At 38.0% G+C, this 26,198-nt stretch overlaps 1 protein-coding gene across 3 annotated transcripts in view; it reads right to left on the reverse strand.

Moving 5' to 3' along the window:
* The window catches only part of PCDH9 (protocadherin 9), a 697,615-nt gene that overhangs the window by 515,971 nt on the left and 155,446 nt on the right, over positions 1-26,198 (reverse strand). The gene's annotated exons all lie outside the window — the stretch shown is intronic.

Here is a 26,198-nt window from a genome sequence, read left to right on the forward strand (position 1 = left end):
TCCACTGCAGTCAGAGAATAAGTCATTTTGGGATGGGATGCAAAATGAAACAAAACTTCTTGAAGGTAAAAAAAATGCAAATAAATCGTCAATTTTCATTATAGTGAAAAGTTAACAGCAGGGTGCTTCAAGGCACCATACAAGGACCAGGTGTTTAAAATATATTAATTAATGTGAAAAAAACAAAGTGAACAGCAATGTGTCAAAATTTGTTGATTACTCAAAAAAAAAAATCTGTTCATCAAGTCTGAAGAAGACAGGAAACTTCAGAGGAAAGACGTAAGTGACCAAACTAGATGGATGGGCCACCTTAAAATAGGTGAAAATCATTTTTTTAAATGCAAAGTAATGCACATTGCTGAGAGAAGAAACAAACCAAACCAACCAACCAAACAAAACTATGACAATAAAAACCACCCCAAACCAGCCTGTAAAAAAATCATTCCCTTTACCATAGATCTTAATTAAAAGTGCCAACTTAGGAAAAAACACCTGGAAACACCTTAGGAAAAAACGCCTCACTGCAGACAGCTCAATGAAAAGCCCTGCTTGATGTGCGGCTGCAGTCAAAAAAAGCAAGTAAAATGTTAACATGCATAAGAAATGAGTTGGGGAATAAGAAAGAAAATATAATGTCATTATATGAATCAATAATTTTCTTTCCTCTGGAACAGTGTGAAGTACTGGTCACCCCGTCACAAAAAGGATATTACTGAATTAGAAGGTATTCAGAGAAGAGTGATTGCGATAATTAGGCTCATAGAGAAGCCTTCATATGAAAAGACTGAAAAAAAAAACAGAATTATTAACCTTAAAAAAAAAGATGAATAAAGAGGGATATGATGAAAGTATAAAAATGGTAAGTGGCAAAGAGAAAATAGATCAGGAGCTTCTGTAGTCCTGCATCTTGTAATTCAAGAACAAAAAGACACTAAGTGAAAGTGAAAAGCATCAGTTCCAAATCTGATAAAAGGACATACTTTCTAATGCAGCACATAATTAGATTATAGAACTCAATGCCACAGGATGTCACTGATGTCAAGACCTCACCAAGATTCAAAGAAGGACTTGGCACATACTACTTTTTGTATTCTTGGGAATCTTAGGTAGACTAACAGTTAAAAAGTTTTAAAAGAGAGGTTATGTGCCATGTTTCATGATTTAAGAGACAATACTTTAAGAAAGAATTTGGATAAAAGTTCCCTGGAAATGGGTTTTTCCATGTCTGCCTATTTGATTATTTTGTTCTTTACTATGTTTGTTTTGTTTGCATTTTCTCTGGTGATTTCTGGGCAGTCTTGAAGGGAGACTGTAATAATGAATCACTATTTTGTTCCATTTACTATTATCTTAGTACTGTACTAGCATCTTAGTATCTCCTATGAAATCCTAGTATTAGTACTTTGGTCTTCCATTTTGCAGAATAGTTGTCCTATGTTCTACTGTATTCCACTCCATTACAGTTAATAACTGGATTTGCCACCTATTGTCAATTAGTATAACCATTGCCATAAGCTATACAGCACTGTGCATGTGTTTGGAGCAGCTGTGATATTTCTAGGCACAGGACCAAATACATTTTTGCTGTGACAGCTATGCAATTGATTCCATGTGTCCCAATTTTCTTCAAGCCCTACCTTAACCTTCAGCTATGCTATTGACATCTTGCTTCACATTCTGCAGCTGGAAGACGTGTGCAATGTCTCCAAACGAAATAGTTTGCTGCTTATTCTTCTTATTCTCCAGTTTCCTTACCTCATTTTTTCCCCCTTCTTGCCTGTCTTGCTGCTCAGAGAGATAAGGTGTTCTTCTTCCTCCTTTTGTTCTTAAACCATTTCTTTTCTAATTCATTAGCTTTCCTTTGCCCAGCTCTTCTGTATACAAAGACTTTCAGAGCAAGTAAATAATTATAGGCACATGCATAAAAAAAACTTCTCCTCAAGTCAAATACATTAACTGAAAACTGAATCAAAAAGAGAGTGTGAAAGATTCTTGATAGAGTAAGGATTTTGATTTTGAACAGTATTCTCAAAGAATTCTTCCTTCCACTGTTATTAATCTGATTACATTCTCAAAGCCGGGGGGTGGGGAGAAGAAAACTTTTAAGTATTTTAAGTATCTGGTAGAGGTTTTGGAGGAAAATGGTAGTAGTCTATTTATTATTATTGGTATTATACTAAAAGCCAATTTAATTATATAGTATTAAAATCACCTACAATTTTTAAAGATTCAGATTCAACTCACTTGTCAGAGGCCTCATTCAACAGAAGCTATTAAAACTGATAGCAGGGAGATAAGCCATACTGTTATCTTCATACAGGTTCAATTAACTCCTACCATTGCTTTCATCTGACACCTACCCACTACAAAACTTGGTAAGTTCTATAGGGGTCTGAGAGTAATGAGAAAGTAAGTGAACATATTGAAGGTGTGGGCACATAGATCAGCTGCCTTTGTAGGGCTAGCTGTGTGAACAAAACACTGGAGGGCTGTAGCTGCCCTGAAGAAAAGCAGAATTCAGACAGTGCTCATGAAATGGACACTGTAGAGAGACAGTGAAGATGCCTGACCCAGGGATAATGCTTGAGAGAAGATGGGCAGCCCCAACTCCAGCTAAGATGGGACTAGCTACTACAAAGAAGGATGTGGTGTGCTTTGTCTTCCTCCTTCCCTAACAAGTTCTGTCACCAGAGGTTTTCAAGATACAGTTGGACAGAGTACTAGGCAATCTCAAGGCTTCTTTTTCCCCAGCAAAAGGTTGGCCCAGGTAACCTTTTAGGTCACTTCCAACCTAGGCTGTTCTGTGATTCCATGAATTGCTTCTGCTTTCAAACTGTTTATTTTTCTCAGCTTTCAGATGCATGCCTCACTAATCAGAGGTGGTCCCATCATTATTTTCTTTTTTTTTCTGGGAAAGAAAATATTAAAGTAACATAAAAAGTATATGTTCTATGCTTGCCATCTTAAGCTGGTGTATCCTGCACAACACTACAAAACACCATGTGGATTACACATTCTTCTCAGTGCTGCCTTTTCAGGTATCTGCATTGCACTCACCATATGGTTTAGATATATCTGAGGGTTTACAGTTATTCTGCAAGACTGGTTTTAGGCTGAATCCAGTCTACAGAACATGCACTGAACACATTCTGGCATAAATATGCTACTGTAGTACAACATTCAATAATAAAAGAGGAGGAGCTGATTATCAACAACAAGGAATTTAGTTTGAAACGCCTAGAAGAAATGGATCCTATATTACATGGGATAATAAAAAGTAGTAATACTGTTGGTCTCATAGAAATGTGAAAGGTGTTTCCAGCCTATCAGTATTAACAAATATGAGCTCAAAATAATTGGTATGTGTATTGTTCTTCACCTTTTACATTTTTATTGAGACTTAATTCTCATTGATAACAATTCAAGTATCATGAAACAATGAAATACCTTTAATTTTAAAGCCATCTACTGGGAAAAGAGTGTACTATATTTTTATTAAGTACTACACAAATACAAAAAATACACCCTAATGCTGCACAAATACTGTATTCCAGCTATATTTTGGCCATTTAACTTTTATTAACAGCCACTTAGTTTTAAGCTTGCTTCTTTCTTGATATTTCATATTGTTAAAGAATTGGGAAGAACAGATTTAGCTAAATGATCAGTGGTTTGCAACAAAAAGTTTTCACCTAGATGCCCATGTTACCTTGTCAAGTCTGCCAGCTGTCTTTGTTTTGGCAGGATTTGTGTTGAAAACAGTGTTGATAACACAGGTACACCTTGCTTACTGCTGAGCAGTAAGTTTAAAAGGCCTTTTTTGCTTCACACACCATCCCACCAGCAAGTAGGCTGGGGGTGCACAAGAAGCTGGGAGAGGACACAGCTGGGACAGCTGACCCCAATTGACCAAAGGGATATCCTATATCATACGGTGTCATGCCCAGTATATAAAGCTGGGGTAAGAAGAACACTGGAGGAGGATGTTTGGAATGATGGTGTTTGTCTTCCCACGTAATTGTTATGTATGATAGAGCCCTGCTTTCCTGGAGATGGCTGAACACCTGCCTCCCCATTAGAAGTGGTGAATTAATTCCTTGTTTTGTTTTGCTTGCATGCATGACTTTTGATATACCTGTTAAACTGTCTTTATTTCAACCCACAAATTTTCTTACTTTTTCTCTTCCAATTCTTCTCCCCATCCCACCAAGACAGAAAGAATAAGCAGCTGTGTGGCGCTTAATTGACACCTGGGGTTAAACCAGGACACCAGCTTACCTTTCCAAGTCAAGTTCTCTGTTCCAAATTTTGTCATCAGTTAGAAAGAACTTTGTTGTCCGAGAAGCTAGGGACCAGGTTAAGAAAGCTAAGGCCCAGTTAGAATTAAACTTAGCTAGAGGTATTAAAGATAACAGGAAGGGATTCTACAGGTACATAGCAAATAAAAAACAGACTAGGGAGAATGTAGGCCCCCTCAGGAAGCTCTCGGGAGAACTGGCTACACAGGATTTGGAGAAGGCTGAGGTTCTGAATGACTTCTTTGCCTTGGTCTTCACTGCCAAAGGCTCTGACCAAACCACCCAAGTCTTGGAAGGCAGATGCAGGGACTGTGAGAATGAAGACCTTGCACCCACTGTAGGAGAGGAACTGGTTCAAGACCATCTTAAAAATCTGAACATGCACAAGTCCATGGGTCCTGATGAGATCCATCCGTGGGTCCTGAAGGAGCTGGCAAATGAAGTTGCGAAGCCGCTGGCCATCATATTTGAGAAATCATGGCTGTCAGGTGAAGTTCCCAATGACTGGAAAAAGGGAAATATAACCCCCATTTTCAAGAAAGGGAAAATGCATGACCTGGGGAATTACAGACCAGTCAGTCTCACCTCTGTGCCTGGCAAAATCTTGGAGGAGATTCTCCTGGAAGGCATGCTATGGCACATGAAAATCAGCAAGGTGCTTGGTGACAGCCAGCATGGCTTCACTAAGGGGAAATCCTGCCTGACCAATTTGGTAGCCTTCTATGATGGGGCTACAGAACTGATGGACAGGGGTAGAGCAGTTGATGTCATCTACCTGGACTTGTGTAAAGCATTCCACACTGTCCCACACGACATCCTTGTCTCTAAATTGGAGCGACATCAATTTGATGGATGGTGGATGGTGAACTGGCTGGATGGCCGCAGGCAAAGAGTTGTGGTCAATGGGTCAATGTCCAGCTGGAAACCAGTAACGAGTGGCATCCCTCAGGGACCGGTCTTGTTTAACATCTTTGTCGCTGACATGGACAGTGGGATTGAGTACACCCTCAGCAATTTTGCCGATGACACCAAGCTGTGTGGTTCAGTTGAAGTTTAACCATGCCAAGTGCAAGGTCCTACACCTGGGTCGGAGCAGTCCCAAGCACAGCTACAAGGTGGGCAGAGAAGAGATTCAAAGCAGCCCTGCCGAGAAGGACTTGGGGGTGTTGGTTGATGAGAAAATTAACAGAAGCAGGCAGTGTGCAATTGCAGCCCAGAAAGCCAACCGTATCCTGGGCTGCATCAAAAGGAGTGTGACGAACAGGTCGAAGGAGGTGATCCTGCCCCTCTACTCTGCTCCTGTGAGACCTCACCTGGAGTATTGTGTGCAGTTCTGGTGTCCTCAACATCAAAAGGACATGGAACTGTTGGAACAAGTCCAGAGAAGGGCCATGAGGATGATCAGGGGACTGGAGCACCTCCTGTATGAAGTATAATATAAAACCACTACTACTACTACTGCCACTAATAATAATAATGATAAGGGAAATAACAGGGGTAGAGAATATAAAACTAAAAGGAGAAACTAAAAAAAGAAAACAATTAGCACAAGTGATGCACAATACAATTGCTCACCAGCAGCTGACTGATACCCAGCCTGAACTGAGTAGTGATTTGGACCTTCTGGGTGACTTCTCCAGTTGATATACTGGGCATGATGTGCTGTGGTATGGAATACCCCTTTGGCTAGTTTGGGTCAGGTGTCCTGTCTCTGCTTCTTCCTGGCCTCCTGTGCCCCTCCTCAATTGCATAGCATGAGACTGAAAAGTCCTTGATCGGGGTAAGCATTACTTAGCAAGAACTAAAAACTTCAGTGTATTATCAGCATTGTTCTCAGACTAAAGTTGAAAGCACAGCACTACACTAGCTACTAAGGAGAAAAATAACTGTTAGTCAAACCCAGGACAGTATCCTGGCTTGTATCAGAAATAGTGTGGCCAGCAGGACTAGAGTTGTGATCGTCCCCCTGTACTCGGCACTGGTGAGGCCGCACCTCAGATACTGTGTTCAGTTCTGGGCCCCTCACTACAAGAAAGACATTGAGGTGCTGGATTGGATCCAGAAAAGGGCAACAAAGCTGGTGCAGCATTTAAAGCACATGTCTTACGAGGAGCAGCTGAGGCAACTGGGGTTTTTTATCCTGGAGGAAAAGAGGCTCAAGGGAGACTTTATCGCTCTCTACAACTACTTGAAAGGAGGTTGTAGCAAGGTGGGTGTCAGTTTCTTCTCCTAAATTACAAGCCAAAGGACAAGAGGAAATGCCCTCAAGTTGTGCTAGGGGAGGTTTAGGCTGGATATTAGGAAAAAATTCTTTACAGAGAGGGTAATCAGGTATTGGAACAGGCTTCCCGGGGAAGTGGTGGCATCACCATCCCTGGATGACATGTAGATATGGCACTAACTGATCTTAAATGTCCTTTCCAACCTAAATGATTCTGTGAACTCCTGACATGGGATAAAGAAGTAGAGATGGCAAAAATCTTAAGCATGTTACAGTCCAAATTTTTCAACATCTGTGTTTTTGAGGTAAGGTACATTTGGCCTATGGATATTTTGTCTTCTTCCCAATCTCATAATGAACTGAGACTCACAATCACATAGTCATAAATTCTCCAAGGGAATGAGTCTGCTACAGTTGTAGTTATTTGTACGATATTATTTAATTCTCACTAGTTATTAAGTTCTGCAGTGCCCAAGTGGCAAGATTTAGTGCCAACAGAGACTTCAATTGCAACATAGAATATCAAGAGCCAAAGGATAAGCTGTCCACTGCAAATGAGGTGATGATGCTGAAGAACTGAGAACTGGCATTTGGCCAAATTGAAAATTTGTATAGGACAAATGGAACGAAGAAATGATCTTAATGAGCAGTGGATAATTTTTGTAAGAGATGACAAAAAGATGTTATTGTTCTTGTCAACCTTATCTCTCATTGTCCTTAATTTCTCTCCCCAAATTAGAATAGTATCTGTTCCTAAAATGTTCATGCCAGCCAAATTCCGACACAGTGACACAGTTAACTCCAAATAATCAATAACCTACAAAGCAATCATTATTTGTGACTTTGTATGTTTTAACAAATTTAAAGTGGTGGTTATGACTGCCTCTGCCTTACCAGGAAGCAGTAGCAGGTATATATTGTCTGAAAGAAAGATAGTATTTAGTTGATTTGTGACTTTGCTGTGCTGCTACTTCTCTACTTAATGTTTGGAGCAATTTACAGACTCAGTCTTTATGAGAGTGAGATATTTGAAATAGTAGACTGGTCCCAGCATTCTGCAAACAATTACATGTCAATATATTTCTATAGCTCTTCCCAGCTATTTCTCACATGAGCTAACGGATAGTACTTCAGGCTTTGCAACCGTAATTGGCCTGTTTAGCCTCTAATTACCAACTGCCTGAAAAAGATGCAGCTTTATACTAAGGACCCAGTGAGGCCCCTGTAACTACTCCTTGTTCAATAGGACTAAATACAACATCATAGCACTTCTACAAGAGTTTATCATGGTTCACTCCATTTTTGTTTTCGTTTTGTTTTTTTTTGCACATATTCCCCAACTTCTAATTTGGAAAATGCCATCTTTTTTTACATTGGGGATTTCATTTACCCTATTGGCAAGGAGAAATTAACCAAAGGAATTTCCAAGCATCTGAATTAAACAGAAGTCTCTAAGTTGAAAGGATAGAAAGGCTAATAAAATGCATACATAAGAGAAGGCAAAGTGAAAGCAGGCAAACCCTGCTAGAAATTCACTCTGTAGCTTGAAAAAGATTTATATTTTTCTCTACTAACCTGTAAGCAAGTTATTACTGATACAGAAACTGATTTTCACAACCTTAAAAAATAATAATACAAGAAAACTTGTAGGAGTGATTTTTATGGAACAGAATTACAATTTGGACATTGTTTGAGAAGGCCATTATTTGCAATTTTTAAGAACAGTTTAACTATACCCAAATATCTATGACATTATATTAAACATCCCTCAAGTAACACTGTATGCACTCGGTCTGTCATTATCAAGGTACTCTGCTGCCCTCGAAGTAATAGATAGCATTTAAATAAGTGAGCTATGAAATCACAATTCACTTTGAGGAGACTTTCCTACTACTTTACTCTTACCATGGCAGTGGCAGGTAACTTCACTTAAGGGCCATTTTCTATACGCCTATAGACCAAGGGGCTCTATTTGAAATCCCAATAAGAGTTCTCCTTCTGCCCCTTCTCATTTAACAGAAAGTTTGTACTGTGTAACCTTCCACAGGGTAGAGCAGAGGATTGAATCCTCTCAGCTCGAGCATGTAAAACTCTTCATTATTACCATGACAGAAATCTCATTTTCCAAGTATACTCTGTCTCTTCCAGAATATACATGGTTTAAATGCAGATGCAGTCAAAATCTCATTAATGACTCAGATCAACAGAAGCCATTGATCATTAAAACATAAATGCAGTGACTTCTAAATCTTAAAATGGCACAGCAGCTGTGCATTTTGGGAAATGAAAGAAACTGTGACTATAACGTAACCCATGAATATTTTCCTCCTGCTACCTAGGAACTGCTGAGAATTTTCCAGTTAAAATGAAAAGAACAACATAGTCTTTATATGACATTTTCAAACTATTTGATGAAAAAAAAAAAACAGAAATGTTCCAGGTTTTCCTTGATGTCTATCATACGTCGCTTTCTTGATATGTATGTAGTCCGCTTACACTCTGCAAAGAGTTGCTTGAAAAGAACTTGGAAACCTTTTCCCTTTATTTTGAAAGCATGGGATTTTGTATGCCTCTACATTCTCTACAGTGGCATATCTTACTGGACTACACATTTCAAAATACAATTACATTTTTATATAAATTAACCTAAAACATTACTTGCTAGTAATGGATTAGAATGCAGACTATGCACAAGTGGCACGTAATGGCCACTAGTGGGACCCACTGCCTTCATCACTTACTGGATTATCTGGCAATTAAAGAAATAGAATTAAATAAAATTAAAGCTAAACATAGTGTAAAAGAGAAATCAGATGGCCATCACCTGAGATCTCTAATACTCATAAAAAAGTAGTTCATCTCTATTTCTCGATTTGTATTAAAATCCTATGTATTTAATAGGAATTGTGAAAGAACCCAACTATGCAAATTAAAGGGGGGGGGGGAGGGGGGAAATGACATTAAGAAGCAAGAAGAAAAAAGACCACGAAACTACAAATAATAAGATATCATGGTTAAAAATATATTTCATCTAAACTCAGAAGCCCACAATTTGGAACAGGTGTTTATAATTTTTTTTCAATTTGCTGTAACATGCAATATGTGATCTGATTGAAACAAAATCATAACCAATCAAATCATTGTCGAGTACCTAAAACCACTGTGTGCTGCAAATGAGCTCTTTGGAAGTGAATAAGAATTACTAGGTGATTCCATCCCAGAATTCCTGTGATAAAGAAAGTGCAGCTGGAGTTTTGCACAGCAGCAATACAAGATGTCTAGCGGAGCAGAATTTAGAAGAAGGCCGACATCTGCACCCATTCCCAAATCTAAAAACTGTGAGAAAGCAAATACATCCCTCTCATACTATAAGCAATCCACCTTGGAAAGCTCACCAATTCACTGACCAGACATGTTGAAATCTTACGTAAACTCCCTTCAGCACCACATATCCCAGTCTCTGCAAGAACTGATGCAGCTTTTATTTTCCAGGAGGATTAATGAGCAAACTCTTACATTAGTGCTTGGGGTTCTGCCTTTTTTTTTTTTTCCTGGCAATGTGAATACTACCATTTTTATCTGTTAGTGTTTAAGAAAGACAGTAGCAAATCAGGTTGCAAGAGTTGTTCTTCATAAACTCCCTGGGATGGACATGGCTCTATTTGGTTTAAAATAAAAAGCAGCACACACACAGTAACCCCTTGGGAAAATGAAATACCAACAAAAAGAAAATCTTAGCAAAGAGCAAGTAAATGCAAGCTCATGAACAGTACTTACCTAGCCACTACAAATTAGAAGTTCCCCCCTTTTCCACTCTCCTCTGCCTGAATTACAGTCATTATTTCAATATACTTCCAAGAACAAGTAGTGTGAGTGTGCTTTAGGGGTCTGTACTGGAAGACTGGAAAACACTCACAACAAGCTGCAGACTTATGATGCATGAATGAAGCAAATGTTTGTCTCTTGGCAAAAAAAAAGCCACTCGCCTCTTACTGCTAGACTTATTTTGCTGTTATTATTTATCCTTTCCCTCACAAACAAGAAAAACAGGAAGATCCTTGAATATCCTCTCAATTTCTTCTTGACTTGTAGATCTTTACCTACCCATCAAGAAGCCACAGCCCCAGGAAGATGTCTCTGTACACCAAAGAATATTTGCATGACTAGCATACTAATTTTGTCTCAGGCATTTGGCTTCTACAGTTTAACTGCCTTCATTGCAAACAAAGTGCTTAATGGATTTGGGTAGTAAACACATACAGAGCTATGACAACTGATCAAGAAACAGCTGAGTAGGTATGACCTGTGATCATATTTATTGGCATTTCATTTAAACCCTCTTCTGAATCATCATTTGCATCATCATCTAAGTCTGATCTCTTTTTTTCAATAAGTCAGTACTTCTTGTCTGCTTGTTCTAAAACCAACAAGAAATCAAAATTCAGGACTCTACTCCTCCACTCCAAAGCCTGAGAGTCAATAAAGTTGTGTAGGAAGAGATTTCTCACCTTCATTAACAACACAGTTGAAAGCAGCAAAGGCCCCTAAAAGTAGAGGAAGACAAAGAACTTCCTGTCCATGAAGAACATAGGTATAGTAGAACAATAAAAGCTGGCAACCCATGCTGGCACCATAAGACCAAATTCCTTTTGGCTAAAGTGCCCTAAAGATTTCTATAAATGTGCAGAGATTTGACAGGAACTCAGGCAAACTTCTCTTTGTACAGCAAGTGCTGAATATCCATGGTGTTTCTAACAAAACCATGTATTAGAAAAAATGTAAAAGAAGATCATGCTTTTGAAGCATGACACAAGTACAGCAATCCATCTAGGTTTTAATATACTGCAGCAATTAATACTGTCATGCATATTTTATCTTGAATGTTTTGCCATTACTAGAGAACTTGCTTGCTGTTTCTGTTAGGGGAAACAAGGGAGTCACCAAATATTTCCTTCACACAATCCTGTTTACTTACAGTAAATGTCAGGACATCTGACTTTGTCTAAAAACTGGATACAAAACACAGCTTTCATGCTCAGAAATAAACATTACCAGAAAAAAACCCAAACTCAGCATAAAAATCCCTAGAACACTGAAAGAGTTTTGCCTTTTCTTTCTTTTTTTTTTTTTTTTTGGCATCTTCACAGCCAAATGGCCATGTCTACTGCTCATGTTTTTAGCCATTCACCTTCACAGCTGCAGCCAATAAATTCACTGATCTCTGAACTTCTATTTCAAAAATACCTTTTTTTTTCCTCAGGTGGATGGGTACACATTCTGCTGCAGCCACTTTGTGGCACAATTCTACTGTTTCCAGCAGCAACTACATAAAAGAGTGTTTAATTGTGCCTTCTGTGAAGGAAATATGGTGAGCTAGCCTAATCACCAATTTAACTAAGTCTATGAACAAAGTTAGAGATTGAGGTTAAAGAACTTAATTTAACCCATTTTAACAGATTGGTCAGACCCACTGTCAAAGGCCTTTCCTCTATCCTTTTTTTTTTTTTTTAACTGCCTTCTGAATTTCTTTCACTACTGAAAAACCAAGATTTTTTGTTTACTTTTTTTTCCTCTCACTAATGTGAAAGATCCAGTAAATCAAAGTAGTTATATGTGGCCTTTAACATATAGATTTTTTTGCATGGAAGTAAAAATTTCTAAGACTAATTTTACATAATATTTTGGGTATTTTTGAGACTATCAGCCCACTATGTGCAGGGTAAAACTACATGTTTTAAAAATTTCTTTAAAATTAGAATACTCAGTGATATATAGTCTGAATTGATAATATCTTTATGAATTCAGACTGTCACTCCTATCTATATTAGGAAGGAGACCTTCTTTCTCTCAGTCGTCAAAAACTGAGCATCATTTTCATCCTGACATTTTAAGTTCACCTGTTGAAAATGCCTCTCACTAAGAATAAATATAAATCACACTTCCTTTTGATGTGTAATAACTGCTGGTATTTTAGTCTTGGAATTTGCCTGGACCATTAACAATAATTAAACAAGATGCTCACTATGTTCACTCTGTTTTAATATTGGTTTAATATTAATATTAAGTGTCCAGAGAAAGATGGCAATGTTTAATATTTAAATATCAAACACTTTGATCAAATATCAGAGTGTTAAACTAACATTAAGGAAGTCTGAAAACAAGTTTATAGAACTGTCCATAAGTCTTTTTGGGTTGTAACTGCCAAAAATGCTTTTTGAGATTTGCCAAACAGGCATTTTTTTCAAAAAGTAGCCTGACCCCAAGCTCACAAATGTGAACTGTAATTAATAAGCAGCATTTCAAAGCTTGTGTGTAGTACTGGGCTGCACAAAAAGATGCATGTCTTCAATAAGAAACAGAATCTGCAGGATTGACACTAAAATCAGGTATGAGTGTAGCAGCACAAAGTGTCAGGACAAATGGTGTTGAGCATCAACTCATTCTATTTACTCTCTCAAACAAATAATTATTTTAAACTCTTTCTATTCTTCTAGAAATAAATGGAATTTCCTAATAGAAAACATTAAGCTGATACACCTCTCAGTCAGGTCTGCAACTTTCTAAATACCTGAGCAATTCCCCCAGAATTTATTAGGCTTGGTCCAAATAACCTTACACCTTGGAGCCATTATACTTCCTCTCAAGATCCATCCTTCCCCTTTCTCCAGAAATATTATTCTACATCAGTCATTTATAAGAGTTCAATTCTGTTTCTCCCAAAAACTCCCATCACAGCAGTTTGAACTCAAACTTCTAAAGAAAGCTGCAGGGATTTTTGCAAACAGAAAAACAAAACAAAACAAAACAAAAACCAAAACAAAAATACTAAAAAAACCCAAAACAATACCCAAACAAAAAAATGGAAAGTTCATATTTTGAATGAATTACTCATTTCAGAACATGTGCAAAGGGGTTTTAAGACCAAAACAATGAAATAAACCAAAACAAGAACCAAGAAAAGCACTCCCTAGAAACCACCTATTCTCAATCCTGAAAAGCTACAGGGATTGCAGACAGTGATAAACATCAATTGCCTGGGTGCAAATGTAAAAGCCTTCACATTTACCCATTTTACATCATAGCTGCAAATTATCAAAGTGCAATTTCCACTGTATTAAGGAGACAGCATATTATGCTTCTAGCTTTCAGTCAGGTTTAATAAAGATAAATCCTTCTACTGAATGAACAGTACCCCTTGGCTACTTTTAAAATAATCCATTGAGAATACTGCAATATTCCATATATTTATAAGAAGTGTTGTGTTTCTTTAAGGAAATACCCCAAAGAAACGTTACTTTTTTCTTTTTTTTCATGTATATGGAATAAAAATGAAAATACTGTAAGTTTAGTAGGTTTTTTTTGGTGGGGTGGTTTACGGTTTTGGGTTTTTTTTTTTTGCTTTAATTATTGACAACAGTAAAAAGATAGTTTAAGACCAACTGTGTCAGAGTTTTGGATACCAAGTGTGACAGGCTCTGCAGGTGTACAGTGCTTTGCTTATTGATACAAATTGAATCTGAACATAGCAATTTATTCAGCAAACCAAACCAATCACTGCACTGCAGTTTTCTCTTTCAGCTTTCATTTCCCAACCAAGTACTTTTAACCACTTTGCTACTTTTGCTTTATAGGAAGGTTTCAACAGCTATTAGAGGTTGTTTTACAGTGAGAATATGGGGGTTTAAAAAATTTTAAAGACTGTTATACTCTTCTACACCTGATATCAAGTACTGCATCTTTTACATCTGCTCCATGATACTTGCCTGTCTCCAAACACGCTACCATTAAATATATTTCTCTTCCCCTTACCCTAATAAAAAACTAAACCTTACACCATGCAAAGCATTTAAACAGCTTACAAGTGAAATTTATTCTAACAAACTGTGGGTATTTGTCCAAAGAACAATATTACCTCAAATCCTTATTTTTCATTAAAAACCATACTGATAAGAAGATTCTTTAATGCAACCTTGTTGCATGTTATCTTGTTAAAAGATATTTAAGCAAAGCAGTCCTTCAGAATAACCAACACGGAAAGATCAAAAATTGAAAATGTACACCAGATTGTCCAGTAGATACGTGAGGAAAGCTAAGTAACCAACTCAGGAAAAGCATACTGGCAGCCAACTAAAGGGGAAAAATAGAGCAATCTTAGTGTTGAGCCAATATATAACCCTGGATTAATAGCTAGCCTTGGCAAGGCTCAGATGTGAAGATGCTCACATAGGGCATCCCAGACTTGCTGCTACTAGAGGTTGTTGCTATGGTAACCAGTGAGAGTCAGCCAACAGTAAAATGAATTTGGAAAAGATAGTTAGGAAATACTGAAAGGAAGAAAGAAAAAGAAAAGAAGGAAAGAAGTTTGATGTCTGCAGGTAGATGCACAGTTGCATCATCTGCTGTTTACTCCACTACAGCAGAGGAGTCTGCCTCCAAAAATGGAGCCAAATTTTCATTTTACCATTCATATTTGAAGAATATTACTGCCCCTATGAGTTTCTAATTGAAAGAAATTAGTGTTTCATTCACATGACAGCTTGTCAATGACTCAGCAATCCAGCAAATCAGCCGTCTCTGAAAACTGCATGGAACTGTTAGAACATTGTTCTCCTCTGAACTGTTTACAGGAAGTTTGGAGTGGCCCATTTCTGTCTCTTGCCTTTAAATCAGCCTGGGGATGGTTCCACCCTGACATGTAAAAGTAAAAGGACTCAGTGGAAGAAGTATTTGTCACTGAAACAAAAGGATTTGGAACTTTACAAATCTGGTGGAAAACTCGGTTGATTATTTATTTACTTTTTTTTAAACAAAGAGCAAAGCAGAGACTGGTCTTTTTAAAAGCAAAATTTGTTTCAAAGGAGACTAGCTGAAACTGCAGTCGTGGACCATAAATCACAGTGCCCAAGCCCAGATGTGCAAAGAAAAGGTTTTGGATGGCAGTGTCGCTTAGCAATAGCTGTGGAAGTATATGCCAGAGAGGTAGTTATTGTTGTTTATTTGCTGTACTATCAACATCATACGCTAGAAAGCACAATTTTTAGGAATCAGTGTGTGCGCACTATATTATCTTATCTTGTGCAAAACACTGTCACAGGCCCCTGGAAAACTTCTGGAGTACTGGCTGAAAGAGATAAAAATGAAGTACTACCTCTGGTAAAGCTGAAGTGCTGAACTAGAATTCCCCACAAGCACCTTTTCCTAAGATTGACTGTATGCCACAATCAAGAGGATGAGCAAGAAAACTTCGTATTCAGGCCTAGAAATCTTCAATGGTTGATTTGTTTGCATGTATTTTTCAAGCACAGAAAAGTCGTGAAGATGGATAGAGACAAAAAAGCTGAGAGATAGAACAAGCTTGGAAGAAACTGTTATTTTCGGAGAATAAAATCTAGAGAGGCATTTACACAGAATGTGCTTTCACATAAATAGCAGGCACAACCATGGTTTGAGAAATTGGTCAAGACTGTCCCCTCTTCCAGCCCTGGGAGGGTGAGTACCCAAGTCACTTCACCCTTCTGAGGTCATGACTCGGGAAAGCCACTTTGCCATGCTCTGCCTGCTTTTCTCCATAAGTAAAATGGAAAAATACAGACCTACTCAGGCTTTTTAAAGTGCTTTAATGTTTAAAGAAATGAAAAGTGCTAAGCGAATGGTAAATATTGTTTGAGTAGATTAATACTTGGATGATCAATATACATTATGAGACTGCTTTTACTCATCATGTTTCGCACAGCTAAGGGAATGCAAGAAATAATAATAATAATACAATTATTCTAGCTGGTAGAAATGTCCCTAGTGAAGGTTCCCAAGTTTCCTAGAACACAGAGAAAGCTGTGGTCTCATTTACTTACACTTTAATGCAACTTATAGTGTATGAAACCAAACTTATGCCTGTCATCTGAATCAGACTGGCTCAGGGATTTTATTAATTGACCGTTTGTGTTGACTTGATTTACAAAATATTCCAGTGAAATTTTTTTTTGTTGGTTTTGAAAATGAAACAAATTAAAACCAAGTCATTTAGCTAATACTCATATTGAGAATTCTTCTAGTACTTTCTTTGAAGAGCCTTATGAAGGCTTTAGCTACAGTCTGATACTAAGCAAAGGAGTACCAAGATCACAGAACTCCACTTTCCTAGATCCATGAAAACAAGTCCAAATAGATTTCATCAAGTTACAAGTTTCAAAAGGTTATATGCATTCAAAAAATATGGCATATCTTTTTTTTTGTAAGGAAGCAGACCTCAGCTAGGAGTATATGAAACATTCCTACAAGCACAAGCAAGAAAAATAATGTTCCAAATATTTGGAGAGTAACCTTGACAGTGACAAAATATTTGCAAATTTTAGATTTAAATTACCTGATAGCAACTCTGTCAGCAAATACTAATCAGAGAGCAGAGGTATCATTATCTAGCTGATTTTTATAGAAAGTAGGCATATGGTAGATTTTCTTCTATTTTTTTCATATTTAGGAAGGATAGCGGGTATTTTTTTAACAGATAAGAGCGACTTTTTGCTTTCAGTAGGTGACTCATAATACTCACCTAGATGATTACTATCCCTATGAAAAGCTAGATCATCCAAAGTACACTAAAAAATGAAAACTAAACAGAAATCTCTCATGCAGAATCCCTTGATCATTTATTTCTAATGCATTTGAACTCATGTGGATAATTTCAGTGGTCTGCAATAATGATACCAGAAGCAGGCCCTCATAGAAGCCTTCCAGTTCCTCCAAAGCTTTTCAAGCCTTTGGTCTATCTGCCACCCTCATTTCTTGGAGGGTGTGTGCTGTAGAATGTGGACAAAGATGAAGCTATGGAGATTTTCACACTGAAAGAAGAAGTTCCCTTTTTCACAGATGGTGGCTCCACAGTCCTTTTGTTATTTGCATTCTCTATCGAGAGCTTCAAGAGAATGGTAAAAGTGTGAGTAACTCTCACGCATGCAGAATCACCCACTTATAAAACATTAGGAAAGGAAGAAACCACATAGCTCAGAATATAAACTTGTTTTGATAAGACAGATAGTTTTTTGAACATCAACATATATTTGCTTGTCTGTAGCTTCCCAGCATTTGCTCACTGTAGTGCCATGTCCTCCATGACATAAATTTTTGCTTAAGCGATCAAATATCTTGGGGCAAGCCAATATAAACAAGTACTTCAATTTAACAAAGTGTCGTGGTTTAACCTGAACCAGCAACTAAGTACCAAGCAGCTGCTTACTTCCCCCACACCTTGTGGGACAGGGAGGAGAAAAATTACCTGAATATGGTAAAACTCAGGGGTTGAAGAAAGAACAACTTAATAACTGAAATAAAGCAAACTATAATAGCAATAATTATAGTAAAAATGATGATGATGAAAGGAAAAAGAGAGAGAGAAACAAAACTAAGAAACACAAGTGATGCACAATGCAATTGCTCCCCAAGTGCTGACTGATGTCCAGCCCATCCTGGAGCACCAATAGACCCCATCTGGGTGATGCCCCCTGGTTTATATGGTGGAAATGATGTGCTGTGGTATGGAATACCCCTTTGGCTTGTTTGGGTTAGGCGTTCTGTCTCTGCTTTCCCCTGGCTTCCCGTTCCTCTCCTCACTGGCAGATCATGAGAAACTGAAAAGTCATTGGTCAGGGTTAGCATTACATAGCAAATTAAACATCGGTGTGCTATCAGCATTGTTTTCAGACTAAAGTCGAAAGCACAACACTGCCCCAGCTAGTAGGAAGAAAATTAATTCTATCCCAGACAAAACCAGGACACAAAGCCAGCCTGACATAGAAATAAACAGAGGTGCACTCATCTATTAAAAAAAAAAAAAGAGAGAGAAAAGATAAGCTAAGAGCTGGGGAAAAAATGAGTGCTTTTAACTCATAACTGAAATAAAATCACTGTGATAATATGTACGTTTATGAAGGTAAGAACTTGCTAGCCAGCCATCTGATCTAAAGCCAGTAGTATGTTACAGAACATGAAGAAATCCAGAAAAAAACCTCATGCAGTTCTCACTGTTGTTAATTCTATAGCTAAACATTACCTCTCATTAAGAAAATACCTTTTTTTTCTCCTTAATTTCATTAAAGAATGAAAACACTTGCGTTTCTTTTAAGTACCTTTGAAGTGTTTGTCACTAGTCCTAATGTTTTACAGGAAAACATCCCTCTTTAGTTTTTAAAGCAAGAATAGTTAGGTGCCAGTCTTCTAGGAAAATCTGGATTCGCCTTTCCCGAATTCATTAATCTCTGAAGTCCATCTAACCCTGGAATAGTCTGTGTATGCATGAAATATGAGAATGGAAATACTTTTTAGCTGCAGTAGATCTGTATCTGTCTTTCATAGAATCATACAATGGTTAGGGTTGGAAGGGACCTTAAGGATCATCTAGCTCCAACCCCCCTGCCATGTTCAGGAGCACCTTCCACTAAGATCAGGTTGCTCAAAGCTTCAACCTGGCTTTCAGTATTTCCAGGGATGGGGCATCCACAACTTCTTGGGCAATCTATTCCAATGCCTCACAACCACACAGTAAAGAACCTCTCCCTAATATCTAATCTAAGTCTACCCTTTTCTAGTTTAAAGCCAAACCACCTTGTCCTATCCCTACAGGCCCTTGTAAAGGAATATGTATTTTCTCCCTTACAAGGAAGAAGAATATTTTATTTGCCTAAATACAGGTTATCATCAGGGAACTTTTATTTATGGACCGTAACTCTCTCTAGGGGCAAACCAGTGAACGTGAAGTTTGATAACAGGCTGTGGATTCAAAGTAGAACATTTTGAGTACTTGTTCTCTGGAACTGGAGACTAATTCAAGATGTGCTGAGAAACTTAGAAAGACTCTCTTTGTCTTCAATGGAAACTAGGTGTAGTTTCTGTATATCAGTCATCCCATATGTATTCAGAATGAAAAAAAAAAAAAAGAAAGGATTATCACTTTGGAAAAATTAGCTCTCATTCAACCTTTTCGTATATTTCACAGAATCACAGATTTGTTGAGGTTGGAAGGGACCACTGGGGGTCATCTTATCCAACATCCCTGCTCAATCAGGGTCACCTAGAGCACATTAGTCAGGACTGTATCCAGGTACTTCTTGAATATCTCCAGGGAAGGAGACTCCACAACCTCTCTGGGAAACCTATTCTGATGCTCAGTCATTCTCACAGGAAAGAAGTTCTTCCTCATGTTCAGGGAGAACTTCCTGAATTTCAGTTTATGCCTGTTCATGTCCTATCACCTGGCACTGCTAAGAGTCTGCCCTCATCCTCTTTGAGGTTTTCCTTTCAGATGCTTATACACATTGTTCAGATTCCCCGAGCCTTCTCTTGTCTAGACTGAACAGGCCCAGCTCCTTCAGCCTTTCCTCATATAAGAGATGCTCCAGACCCTTAACCATTCTAATAGCCCTTTGCTGGACTTGCTGCAGGATCTTCATGCCTCTCTTGTACTGGGGAGCCCAGAACCGCACCCAGCACTCTAGATGAGGCCTTACCAGGGCTGAGTAGAGAGGTAGAATTACCTCTCTTGACCTGCTGGCAATGTTCTTAATGCAGACCAGGATACCATTGGCCTTCTTGGCCACAAGGGCACATCGCTGGCTCAGGTACAATTCTTGACCATCAGAACTCCCACTTCTGTTTTCATAGAGCAACTTTCTGGGAGGTCAGCCATGTAGTGGTGCATGGGGTTATTCCTCCCCAGGTACAGGACTTTGCACTTGCCTTTGTTGAATTTCAGAATGTTCCTCTAGTTCCTAGTTAATCCAGAATAAGCATTTCCTAAATATTTCCTATATATTTAAGAATTAATTAATTTTGTAATGTTCTTTCTCTAATCTCTTTTTAATTTTAACAGGAAATGAAACTGTACATACACAAGCAAAATATTAAGAACAGGGCTTTAAGCAACCTGGTCCTGTGGAAGGTATCCTGCTCACGGCAGGGGGATTGGAAATGGATAAACTCAAGGTCCTTTTCCACCTAACCCGTTCGATGATTCTATGATAATAAAAAAGAATCCTGCTAAAACCACAAGCAGGCCAAACTTCTTTCATTTGATCCTTTGCTAACAAGAAACCGAAAGAACTTGGGCAATAAATAACTTAGCTAATTCTTTTTATTATTTTTTTTTTTTTAATTAAAGTTTTTAATTGTTTTACCTGAAGAATACTTTGCCTCATTATCTGCCTGCCAGTTTCTGCCTTCGTTGGTGCTAGGAAGCACAAGTGGCCTAGACTCTAAACCTACTAATCTGACAGTCTGACCCCTGATAAGTCAATGTTATAATCTATAGCTTGATGCCTTTTGTGTTAGCTGTCTGTTGCATGCTTCGATGAATATCTGCCTTGCAGGAGAAACGTATGAAAATTACATCATGTGCAACTGATTTGAACTGTTGTGCAACCATGGGACACTGAGCCACTCTGGCGAAAAAGTTAAAATGAACCACAGTAGATAAATGTCAATTTCAAGGGTTTTGACATTATATTATATTTAAATTAAAGGGAATGTTATTCTGGTTCCTTCCTGCTCTGAACTTGCTGGTTTTTTTTTCCCTTTCAGAAGATTCTGATAAAATACATGATCATCATCTGCTAAGGCTCTCAATTCCTCCTTGGTGCAGATGTCAAGGATTATAAAATTTTAATGACCATGGACCTGCATAGCAATGTAAGGTACCAGCATATTTTCAGTAATGCTAGGCATCTGTGAGGACTGGCATCACGTGATATTCCTACTGCTGAATTCTGCATGTCCTAAGACGCATGCTTTGTGGAGATAGAGGTAGCACCAGAGAAAACTCTATTATCATGCAGCAGTCGTACGGATGAAATGGAGATTTATGAATCCCTGCCAAAGAAACCATATTATGGACTATAAATTAAAACGGGGGCTTAACATGTAGTGAACTATATACTAGAGAGGCTGATTTGCAGATTACCCTGTCTATTCAGGCCAAGGCAGCTGTAGAGACCACCCCTCGTTAAGCAGTCCTGAGCTCTCCATGAAACTCAGACACTGTAGGTTTGAAAAAGCAACTGCCAAAGCTTTCATAGTCACACTGAAAAGAAGAATCCTCAGCTGTTTCAGCAGGCATTTTACATGCAGAGTACTATTGTAGGATGGTTACTGGTTTGTAGTGGCTTTGTTCTCAGATGTAGTTCCAATGCCTTCCATGGAGAGACTTCAGTTTTACTCCTCTGCAAGTCATAGTGTGTTGCAAGTTCAAAGGACCAGATTTTCGTCTCTGAATTACTGCTACTGTTCATGAATCACAGTCTTCTCAGATCTTTCAGTGCACATTGATGACACTTTCACCTGAATCACCAAATCCATGTAATTCAAGTTGTTTACTATGTTTTGGTGAGCATCTCTTGGAAAGCTCCTCAGAGAAAAATACAATTTTGAATGAGAAGAACTGGATCATAAAATGGAAAAAGACTAAAAATTTCCAGGAACAGCAAGCCTGCCCAAAAACCTGTAAGGTAAAGGGCTAAAATGCCACACTGCTCTACCCCTCTGCATATGCCAGTGCTTCAAGTAGGATCCAAATGATACAACGTGTAAGATTCATCTTGAAATACATTCATATACACAACTAGTATGTCCAATGGGCTTTCCCAGGGAAAGAGAAATGCATAGGAATTTTTGATAGACAATAAACTTAACACAATTATTTCTTTTTTCACTTTCCGCTCATCTAAACAAAAAGCTCCACATAATAAAGCACAAAGTAAGTTTACTCATCACACATGCTAAGTCAGCTTTGAGAGGCTTGGTTTCCCACATTCCTTATTATATTTTATATTACTTTGGAAATTGGCTTACACCCTTAAGGAAAAGATAATTTGGCTAAGCTCTCCTGTCATTCCCCCCCTCAAATAAAAAAATCTGAGAAAAAGGGAAAACCTACCCCTTGACTGCCTTGAAACAGGAAAAAAAAAAACAAAAACAAAAAAAAACAACAAAAAACCAAAACCAACCCCCCAAAAGCTAGATTAGCTTACTTTTTTGCTTATTTGTACAATTTAAAATGATAAAATTCACCTCACATTTCAAATCTCTACAAGGACACTTTGCCTCAAGTGAAAGTAGTTCTACATGGACCATTTTGTGCTTGTCTAATGTGTAAATGTGTTGTTTTATGTTGAAGTAAGTTTAAGCAACTATACAGTACACATACAGTAACTTAGCTATCACTTGAGCCCCGCAAGTGCCATGCCCTGAGGTATGCTACAGGCCATGCTTCATAAGGCAAGCAAAGTAGTTTCAGTGGACTATCTGCAGTAGCATAGAATGTAACAAAATATATTTTAGACATGGTGAAGAAATATGTTCCAGAAAATACATATTTTTTTTTTCTGAAAGGCACAAGGATAACACATTGGAAGGCCATTTTTTCAGAGCCTATCTCCGGTGTTTTAAAGTGCACAAGTTCTAATACAAAGTTCTCCCTTGATTTATTTGCACTCTTGCATGAACAGATTTCTGCTGGTTTTCTCAGAACAGCAATATTAAAGGCAGCCAGCACACCACCATCTCCACACCAGTGGTGAAGTAGTGCTGCCAAAGCACATACGGGTGTGACTCAGTGAATAAGGATCTTTGTAGTAAAGATTGTCCCAGCTCCACAATGGCAAGTACCAGGCAGCACGTAGCACTGCTAATATGCAGTGTGACAGACGATAGTCTGAAGTGCATCTCCTTAAGCAAAAGGCAAGAGAATAATGACTTTCCAACTTCAGGGGACTGCAAAATGTAAACCACACTAATTTATAGCAGGTGGAACCAGTCATCCCAACATATTTTTAGTCACCTCCAACTACTATTTCAGTGGCGTGCATCACTGTGCACACAGTCAAGGATGCACAAGTGGGGCACAACATGTTGTGAACAGCAGGTGCTACCACTCATCATTACAATTTATGTCAAGAGCCCTGCCTGCACCCAGTTCTCCTCCCACTAACCTAACCCAGACCTTGGACTGACTCCCAGCTTGCTTCAGGCAGCCCTCAGGGAGGTGTCCAATACCCAGGGCTGGGGCTAACCCTGCTGTCTCCCACCTGTCCTGCTCAAGGCTGGGGAATGGGGGCCCTGCCCTGTCAACCCCATGGAGAGATCCCCTGCTGCCAGCCCCAGCCCAGAGGGAGCCACTGTCCCACGTAGTGCCCAGGCAGCAATCAATTCCACAGAACAAGAAATGGGCTGACCACAAATACCTATTTAACAAAGTAATGGTCATGATTCTGATGATAAAAGATCATTTTAGTTATGCCAGATTTTTCTTATCTGGTTTTGCAAGCTAAACTCTTCACCTTGTAATTGCCCAGAGTGATGCAAGGTAAATCCAAGTGTAATTTTCCTTTCTTCTTTTTTAATTGTTCTGGTTGATTTGTTTTGCACAGCAAAGCTCCTTACTGAGATGAAGGCTCCTTGTACACAAGCACCTACACCATGCATCTCTAATCATATCCTGTAAATGGCATCAGCAAAAGAAAGGAGTGACATTTTTTCCTCTTGATCACAACAGAATAAACAACATTTTAAAGGTTAAATTATTCAAATTCTACAGTTACCTGAAAAAAAAGAAAAAAAAGACATCTCTGCTGTACCTTCAGATTTCTTACGTCCAATTATTCTGATTTTTTTTTATCGTGTCCCAGGCTTCCTGACTACTGCTGCTGAAGGGGCAAAAAAAGTGTTGTAACTAGTGGCAACTCATTTACTTCCACTGATAGCTACAGCTCCCGATACAAGATTTTCAGCTCAACTCAGAGAAATTAGATAAGCTATACAGCAAGTTAGTAAAACGGAAACAGACAACGCCTAAATGCATATCACAATGCCTTGTGCACTAGGAAATTCCTATTTGGATGTCAACTTTATTTGAGGTCAGACAAATGTGACAGTCACAGGGAAGAAATATGAAAGGGTACTTAAAACTGTCTCTGTACAGATTAAGGCAAGATGAAGTAAAACAAACCTAAGGAATTCAGTCTGAAATCCAGTTTTAGTTGATGTAAATCAGTGGAATTCCACTGTTGCTGATGCTACCAGTGACTCCATAAGGTTGATGGAACCATACTGGCTCACACCAGCAAAAAAGATGGCTCTTCAATGATAGAATAGACCACATTGTGTTCAGAAAACATCATAGAATTTGTAAAAGTTTACTGATTTTTTTAAATTTTCTGATCTTGTGGTTATCTACAAAGAAAAGTAAACCAAAATAAAATGAGGGATTCTGCAAAGTAGCAATATATGATTGTGCAAGAAGAATTTAACATGAAAACTCCCCTTCCTTACTATCTTTCATGTCAATCCCTTACAGTCCACTTCCTTTGCCTCCCAGGACCGCCCCTGCTGCTGATCCCCCTGCTTCTAGCTTTGATTTTGCATAGATTATCCAAGATGCAGGTTTACACATGATGATCACTGTTCTTTAACTTAAAAAAAAACATCAGTTTGAGAACTGAAAAGCAGCAGGGTATGACAATCCCAATCATTTTGTCTGTTCCTTATCAATCCATGAAAGTTATACCTTTACATGCAGGCATTTTGATCCAGACCATTCTTTTACCCCGTTTTCTGTTGCTGTTCCATTTCTCAGGCTGCAACACCATTAATGTTTTCACATGGTTATGAAAAATAACTAAAAGGAATCAGGGAAAACAGGCATACCACACTGTACAGAGTAACATTATGACTGAGCTCATAAAAAGAGATGCTGACTGAGGAATTTAAAGTTTTTCAAAACTTTTGATCTTGTTTATACATGTGAAGGTTTGATGTGAAAGCTTGATGTCAACTGTAAAGAGAAACATCTCTCAAGACAAAAATAAAAACCAGACCTCCTGTTGAAACATATCCAGTAACCAAGTTTCTGATCTTGAAGAGAACATCATGTGAATATCTTGCATTTAATATTATCTTATGCCAAGCAGCCCTACTTTTTCATCTCATTATATTTTCTTCATAGGCAAGTGTTTAGTTTCACACATTTGACAATGAATAAAGTTGCTGGAGTAGGCCTTATTAGAATAACTACACAGTTATATTTCCTTTGCACATGGGTCCTGAGATAACAAGCTGTTTTGTGAGGACCCATATGCAAATCAAATATAACAATTACTCTTTTCATTTGTGATAATCATAGTTATCAGTAAGCAGATTCATAATTACCCCTTTTTATTTAACACTGAGTTCTAAACCAGCTGAAGAAGGTCTGAGTCTGTCATTTCAAATATTTCTAGATTTCATTTTTTTTCTGTTTATTACTTTTAACTTTGATTGCAATATATCAGTAGAAAAGAGTTGCTTAATACTAAAGCATTATAAGCAAAAAAGGATCTTGGTGCAAATTAGTAACTTTTTCTTTCTTGTGGTGGTATCTCAAGGTATAAACCAATATCTAACATATAACAGGATTTGTTAAAAAATAGAAAGACTGAAATGGTATTATTCTGATGATAATAGAAAAAATATATTTGAAACATTTTAGCGTTAAAAGGATGATGGTAATCTTTGTTTCTAACAAAATGTTCATTATAAATATGCAAAAATTGTTGCAAACAAGACACAATAGTGATTCTATATAACAAAGAATTTCTTGTATATTTGCTTCTAGTAGCGACACAAAGTGCTTTGGAAATGGCATATTACAGAGCTGTTCT

This window comes from Pezoporus flaviventris, unplaced genomic scaffold, assembly GCF_033815535.1.
Source record: "Pezoporus flaviventris isolate CSIRO_AGI_PZ_B2104156 unplaced genomic scaffold, CSIRO_AGI_Pfla_v1 ptg000068l, whole genome shotgun sequence".
Lineage (NCBI taxonomy): Eukaryota > Metazoa > Chordata > Aves > Psittaciformes > Psittacidae > Pezoporus > Pezoporus flaviventris.